At 39.4% G+C, this 7,500-nt stretch overlaps 1 protein-coding gene across 2 annotated transcripts in view; it reads left to right on the plus strand.

Moving 5' to 3' along the window:
• LOC137968077 (uncharacterized) overlaps positions 1–7,500 on the plus strand; it is a 44,709-nt gene that overhangs the window by 15,888 nt on the left and 21,321 nt on the right. The window lies entirely within an intron of this gene.

The raw sequence follows: 7,500 nt of genomic DNA on the forward strand, positions 1-7,500 counted from the left end.
TTACCTCGTTTAACACTCGTTTATAGGAAAAGAGGAATAAGATGTGTGCTGAAAGGAATTGAAACGATGGCACGAAGGAGATCGACCATCCTAGTTCGGCCATCATGAAATTCGAAGGTGAGCCGATTAACTTGCCGATTAAAGTAATTTCTATATTATTATTTCCAGTCAATTTAGAGGGGGTCAGTGTTTTGTCGTAGCCCCCCTCAGCGAGCGAATGGAAAAGGAAAAAAGCCATTTCGGAGTCAACTGTCAATAGCCAGCGAATAGGAATCACGCTAAGATTAGAAACCGTCAGGAAACTTTGTCAGTTCAAGGTCAAAAAAGAGTTTTAGTGATGTTCTTTATTCCACGTTATCTCTGAGAGCGAGATCATTCACATTTTGATGTATTTTGCTGAAACACGCCAGCTTGGCTTGGAACAAGAATTGGCAAAATACGGTAATGCATCCAAGAATGGACAATGAAACTTCAAACCTGATCCGCTCCAACAAATTACCTTCAGGTGCTTTAAATAATCACTCACTGAAAAACCCATGTCCCATTAAACAAACTTCTGAAAACACAAGCTAGTGATATTTCTCCCTAATTTCATTATAACTCATTGCGATTACGTGTTTATAACATCAGGGCACAATTTTCTTGTCACTGTCGAGGCACATAAGGGACCGTTCATTTTTTATGGGAAAGGGGGGGCTGGTGGGATTTGGGGGGGGGGCACTAAAAAAAAATTGGCTTGAAAGGGGGGTTGGACGAAAAAATTAGATTAAAAATAGGATAAGAGATTTTACAAATTGAGGAAAAAATTGACCTCTTTTATTTATAACAAATATACTAAAACATTCCCAGGGTATTCAAGAAAACTTCTCAACAGCTTTTTATATAATTTATAATAACAGTGAACGTACCATAATAACAGTCTTGAATAGTAACAACTTTCTTTTCATTCATAAAAATGTTGTCAAGCGCATATTAAACAAAGACCAATAATTTGAGTCCTGTAATTGGAACTGACCTCGTTACCAAGGCTTTTTCTGAGAAATTTAATGGGAGGGGCATGAAACTACTACAAGGTGTCCAATTCATCATTTTCGACGTTCTCTTTGATCTCGTCGTCGCTATCTTCCTCTTCTTCTTCCTCCTGTTCTTCTTCGTTGTCTTCCCCTTCTTCCTCTTCTTTGTCGTTTTCTTCTTCATCTTTGTTCGTGTCTTGTCTGACCCAGAGAGCGTAGCTAGATTTGGAGACAAATTTATCGTGCAACCAAAGTTTGTGGTTGACTATCTCCAGCATCTTGAGGTCATGGAGCTCAAAAAAAAGAAGAGACTGGAGGAAAGGGCAAGGGAAAGTAGGGAGGCAAGAGAAAAGTCCTATGAAGATTATCATTGGGCTAATTTGTGTGAAGGTGCCACCAAGCTAAAAAAGCTCCGTGTGCCAGAACGGACGAGCTGTAACAAGAAGAGCAGAAATTGACTTTTCATTCTTTTGAGTGATTTGTTAAAAGCAGCTTTCTAGCTTTCAGGTTTCTTTCAATAAATTATGTGAAATGTAACAAAACGAAATTTTAATGCTGAAGTAACTTTTAACACCATATGTATTTTATGTATTTTTTATTCAAGGAAGGGGGGGGGGGCTTCCAAAAAAACACTCTGATGAGAGGGGGGGGGGGGCAGGAGAAAAAAATCGGGAATTGGGGGGGGGGGGGTTGGTCATACAATTTTCAAATTACACTCTTCCAAATTCCACCAGCCCCCCCTACCCCATAAAAAAATGAACGGTCCCTAATCATTGAAAAACAGTTGGCCAAACGGATTAAAAAAGCACTTGTTCGCTTGCATTTTAGAGCAAAATAAACAAACAAATCAACTATTTCTTCGTGTCCAAAAGAGTGCAGACAATTGTTATTTAATTCCAGTTGAGAATAAAAATTCGAGTTTCATTCCTGAACAAAGGAAAAAACGATTAAACCACTTTTTAAAAAATTAATATGCATCCGTAAAAATAACAAATGGTTTAGTGCCCAAGGAAAGAATTTGTGAGTAACTTCTTCCACCAACTTTGAGCTATTTTGTTTGTTATTTTGAGCTGTTTTGTCGTTGTCGCTCTCTTTCTCTCTCTCCTTTCATTTCTGTTCTAGTCATAGGTCCTCCAGGCATCATGCAACCTTATCAGAGCTTTCAAAGATATGCTAAAAATTGCAATTCAGAGAAAAAAGCAGCTCTAAACAAATTAAAAATAAACTCTGAGCTTTAAGTTTATATCCCTCCGATGCTTGACCTGAATAACTGTGTAGTCACCAGTGTGGACCACAGCTATTATGATATGCAAAACTGGATTGAAACCATCGAAAAATGCAGAAAGAAAACATTTTCCAAACCGTTTTCCACCTGAACAAGAAAAGCGTTGACTGTTAAGAGCTATAGTTGTAGTATGACCGTGTAGCCGCTTTGAGCCACTGGAAGCACGCGAAAAATGAAGCCTCGTTTATGTTTTGGTGAGTAAACCTGGGTTGAAGCGATCCAATCGAAAACCAGTACCTGGTCAGCGGTCAACTTTAAAAAAAAAAGCTCACCTCATTAAGCTCTAAGCTTGAGCCGGCGATTTGGTCACATGACACTGGTCAGCGGATACCTTGATTTGACCGGTTTATGCTGTAAACTAGCATGATTCTGGTCACATCGGCATACATGGAGGGGTGGACCTACGTACAGACATACGGACGGACGGTTGATGACGTCATGGCTACAAAACCGACATTTCTCGCAACGATGGGTTACCATATATTCTTACTATTTATGTGAATAGTTTGGAAATAAAAATTTCGCGGGAAAATTCTTGTTGAAAATAACTTTTAAGCCATGTTCTGTTTGAAATGATCTTTTCAAAATCATTGGGCTACTCTTTTTAGCTTAAGTGTTTATCGGGCGCTTTTTGCACATGTAGTTGTTACACATAAGCCTTAAATAGGGGCTGGATCCCGGCCTGGAAATGATCCCTAGACTGGAAATGATCCCCAAATTGGAGAGGAAATGATCCCCCGACCTGAAATGATCTTAGTTAATAAATAATACCCCAAAAAATCAGGAATGGTGTGGACTCCACGAAAAGTCCACGGATATACGTGGAAACCACGAAATCCTCTTGGCAGACATAAAGCAACAATGAAAACATCGGTAAACATTCTGTACCAAAATAACAAAACTAGCATGCATATTTTTGGGTAAAAAAATAAAGAAAATGAAAAAGAAAGGAATCATTTATGATGCTTACCCTACACTGTGAAACTTACATGTAAACGTGTCAGTTTTGGAGATTATGACGCGTTTGAGATTTATATGAATTCTTTTAATTCAAAATTAATTATCCTTCACAATTCGCTCTTGCTTTACGATTTCAAAACTCTGTTTTAGAAATTTTAGATAAGATACTCAACTTTTAAAACGAAATTAAAATTTTCCCGGCTTTAAGAGTGCCATTCAAACTTGTTCTTGAATCGGTGGATTCACTTGCACATGGAAATTTTTTTTAATGCATGAGAAAAAAGCTAAAAATAGTATCTGGGAGAGAACAGAGCTCATTAGCGTTTACACGAACCCGGTTTCATTTGTAACCTCAACGTTGTTAGACATTCTGTTTACACGACATCTATCGAGACCGTAGGCGAAAAGGGGTCGATTTGAAAATGCTGCCAAAAGTGGAGCGTTTTGAAAATGATACGGTTTCATCTATCGTGTAAGCGGTGAAACCGCATCTATTTGAATGCGGTTACTGTTTTGGGCTCAAAAATTTTACGTTGTTCGATTTTAAGGACGTTCGCGCTAATTGTTTGTGTGCAACGTTACTGCGCAGGTAACGCGACTGTAATATGTCACACAAGAGCATTAGAGAAGTTGAGGTTTTAAAACCTTTGCAAAAACCATGGACGATAAGTCTTGCACAGCGTTGGATCAGAGAAGATCGTGATCAGTGAAAATTGATTTAAAATATTTATGAAAGTCAAGTAGACTACTGCACGACTGATATTCGCGAGGTTTTATCAGTCGTGCACTAGTCTACTTGACTTTCATACAAGTTTTTCAAGCATCAGTCAACATAACATGGCGACAAAAACGCCGAGGAAAAAATTCCAGGCCGGCAAAAGAATGGCACATTAATTTCCGAATCATCATGAAACTTCAAAGAGAAGTGAGCGGGAGGATGGAAAAGCTCTGGAAAAGGTAGCTGATCGAGTAGACTAGTGGCTGAAAGTTTGGAAAACTCGAGGACGAACCGTTGCGTAAATTTAATGGGGCTGCTTCTTTTTAATGTTTTTATTACCCTACGAACTTAAGTTCAAAGTGAATGCATGTTTTTAAAGTTCTTTTCCTTTACTTTCGTGAAAATTGAGCAGTATTTTCGTCCTTGTCTGCTTGAATAGTGCGGACCTGCGTGGAAACAATCAGCGATAGAATTTCAGAAAGAAAAAAAAACACACTCCAAAGGATGAGCATGACGGCAATGGAGAAATATTATACAAAACACCAACCAAATGAAGATGACCCCTGCTTAAAACTTCGGTGCTATGCTCGAGAAAGGTTTTTTTTTCGGTAAAAACCTTTCATCTCTTCAACGATCGATCCTCTCTTGGGTTCCAGTCCTTGCCCAACATGTCACGCAAAAGCGTGACAAACGAACTTTTCCAAGAGCTTTGCAAAATCACATCGATTTTACTCGTTCAGATCATCGGTGACCCCTATTTTTTTAATCATGAATCACTTACTTTACTTACTATCTACAAAATATGATGAAATGAAAAAATTCTCACCGTAAGAAGTTATCTTTTTTTAATATTTTCTTTCCTCGTGCCATCGAATTCTGGTAGTGGTTGCAACGGATAGAGCTTACGAAAACGCTCGTCGAGGATGAACTCTACTGTTTACCACATCCCTAGCGGCATACAATTATCTAAAAATCTCACTCCTAAAAACCTTTGCACGGAAACTTTCACTCCAACAGTTTATTTTTATGATTTTCGATGGACGAGCAGATGAGCCTACCTCTCGCTATTATGACCGATTTCTCGAAATTAAGGCATTTTTCCATTGCCATTTTCTCCGAAACAAAGTCGGTGACCCCCATTTTTTTTTTCATTTTTGGAGTAAGTACTTTATGACCTAACTATAGGCGAGAAATGAAGAAAATCTCACCGTAGGAAGATTTTGGCGCGAACGTCCTTAAATTGTGAATCTTGCACATAGTGCAGCTCTCTGTTTTCTGGTTTGATTTTGCCTTTTCAATTTTCATGCATTTTGCTGTCCTTAAATCTAGAAGCTTATCATAATGATAGGCGGAGCCTTTTCGAATTCTTAACTTTTTCGCAGCCCCTGGTATGCTCTGGCAAAGTAATTAAAAAAAGCCAGGGGCTATTCGTACGGGACCCGTACACCGACCTGTATTGGCTATAGACCTAATCGGCTAACTCAATGTTGTACCCAATTCAAACCCTTTGGGAATAAAACGTTTTGTTCCAGGTATTTCCATATCATTTAAATATGAATGCTACATTATCATGCAAAGACAATGCACAAAGAATCTTAGTCCCGGGAGATTTGAATTGGGTACAATATTGAGTTAGCCGATTAGGTCTATTGATACGAGAGTCTTCTTAGAATGATTATGAACGACATAGCCACGCAATTATTGAAAGCTAACCATTGTAAAATGGGTGCTTAGGCTTAAATACTGTTTATCAGCGCTATTTGAAAAGGGTGCTTAGACTTAAATGCGAGAAATCACAAGGCAGGTCAGATGGCCAGCCAGTAACATCGAACGAAGGAGGTAGCTCGTGAAAATAAACTGGCATCATTGCCGTTGTTTGATAGCTGAAATGTGAAGACAGAATTAAAGGTAAGACTTTCCAAGTGTTATTGAACCTGTAATAGCCGTTCTAAGAAGACTCTCGTATGAATAACGAATATGGATCGGCGTACGGGTCCCGTACGAATAGCCACTACCGAAAAAAAATGAAGCAATGCTTCGGGATTCGACCTGCAAGAATTCATGTCTGGTGGACAACTGAATTTTGTGGAAATTATTGCCTCCCTTTCGTCTGTGATGAGTTCGTCATGGCGTAAACATATGAAAGCACTTTTAAGTGTTTTCATATGTTTATTTAAAAATAAAGTTCCTTTGCCTTTTTTTCCCTCTCTCTAAATTCGTGAGTCCATTCCATACTTAATTACTGATGACGTAACCATTTCCGGTCTGGGATCATTTGCTGTCCAATTTGGGAATCATTTCTGGTCCAGGGATCATTTCCGGTACGCGATCATTTGCGTGTCTGTACAGGGCTTTTCAATCTGGTTAACTCATTTTCATGTTTATTGAAGCGTAAAGAGGCGGTTTCCGTATTTAATACAGTTATTGCAACTAAATAAGAAAACCAACTTAAAAGGGTGAGCGTCCCAAGACTTTTGCCATTGATTGTAGCTCTCACGAGTCTCCTATAGTCCAGTAGTAAAGAATCCGAAGTTGTAATCGGAAGGTCGTAGGTTTGACTCCTAAAGAGGAGCACTCGGATTTTTTCAGAGTATCACCGAGACACCATCGAAATCATGGATCATGGCCTGGCTCCTATAGCTCAGTGCTTGAGCATCCGAACCACTGTAGTCATCGGAAGGCTGTCGTGGGTTCAATACCTGCAAAGGAGCTCTCGGATTCTTTCTGAGCATCACCGAGTTACCATCGGAAATATCCTCTCTTCATTTCATTCACCGGGATCAACATTTGTCATCCGCTTCATTTATATAGCAAGAATGCACGCTGCAGGCAATTTCAGTCCTTGCAGTATAGAGGGACAGTGGTCATTGAAACCTACGATCATGGACATATTCCTTTGGGAAACTCATTCCAGCACTCATTTTTGGGACTTCACTGAGTCACTGAGGCGCTTCTCCCTCCATCCCCACCCAATCAATGTTGGGTATAAACTGGTCCACCTTCAGTCCTGCACACTAATTTCACTTCATTTCCCTCAAGAAACATTGTTTGGAGGGGGAAGGGGATTGCAAAAGAGTCCAGAATATGCGATAAGTGAGTTGAAAGATAAAATGCTTAATTGTTCCGAACAATTTGTCCATGATTGTAGTTTAATGGCCTAGCTCCCACTAGTTTCCTATAGCTCAGTGGCAGAGCATCCAAACTAGTAATCGGAATGTTGTAGGTTCGACTCCTGCAAATGGGCACTCAGATTTTTTAGAGTACCCCTGAGTCAACATCGAAAAATAAATCTCTTCATTTCATTAACCCGGAGGTTAACATGAAACATCTCGTTCTGTACAATTGCAAATGTACTCCATTTCGACACTTCAGTCCTAGCAGTAAAGAGACTGAGATAATTGTCACATGAGCATAACTGGGCTAATATCTCAAAGACATTTTGCCCTAAAATGCTCATTTTTGGCGAGTAGGCCTTTTGGATGTTGTCCTTTCATAATAGTGTTTTCACGTGACGCCACAGCGGC

This window comes from Montipora foliosa, chromosome 8 (genome assembly GCF_036669935.1).
Source record: "Montipora foliosa isolate CH-2021 chromosome 8, ASM3666993v2, whole genome shotgun sequence".
NCBI lineage: Eukaryota > Metazoa > Cnidaria > Anthozoa > Scleractinia > Acroporidae > Montipora > Montipora foliosa.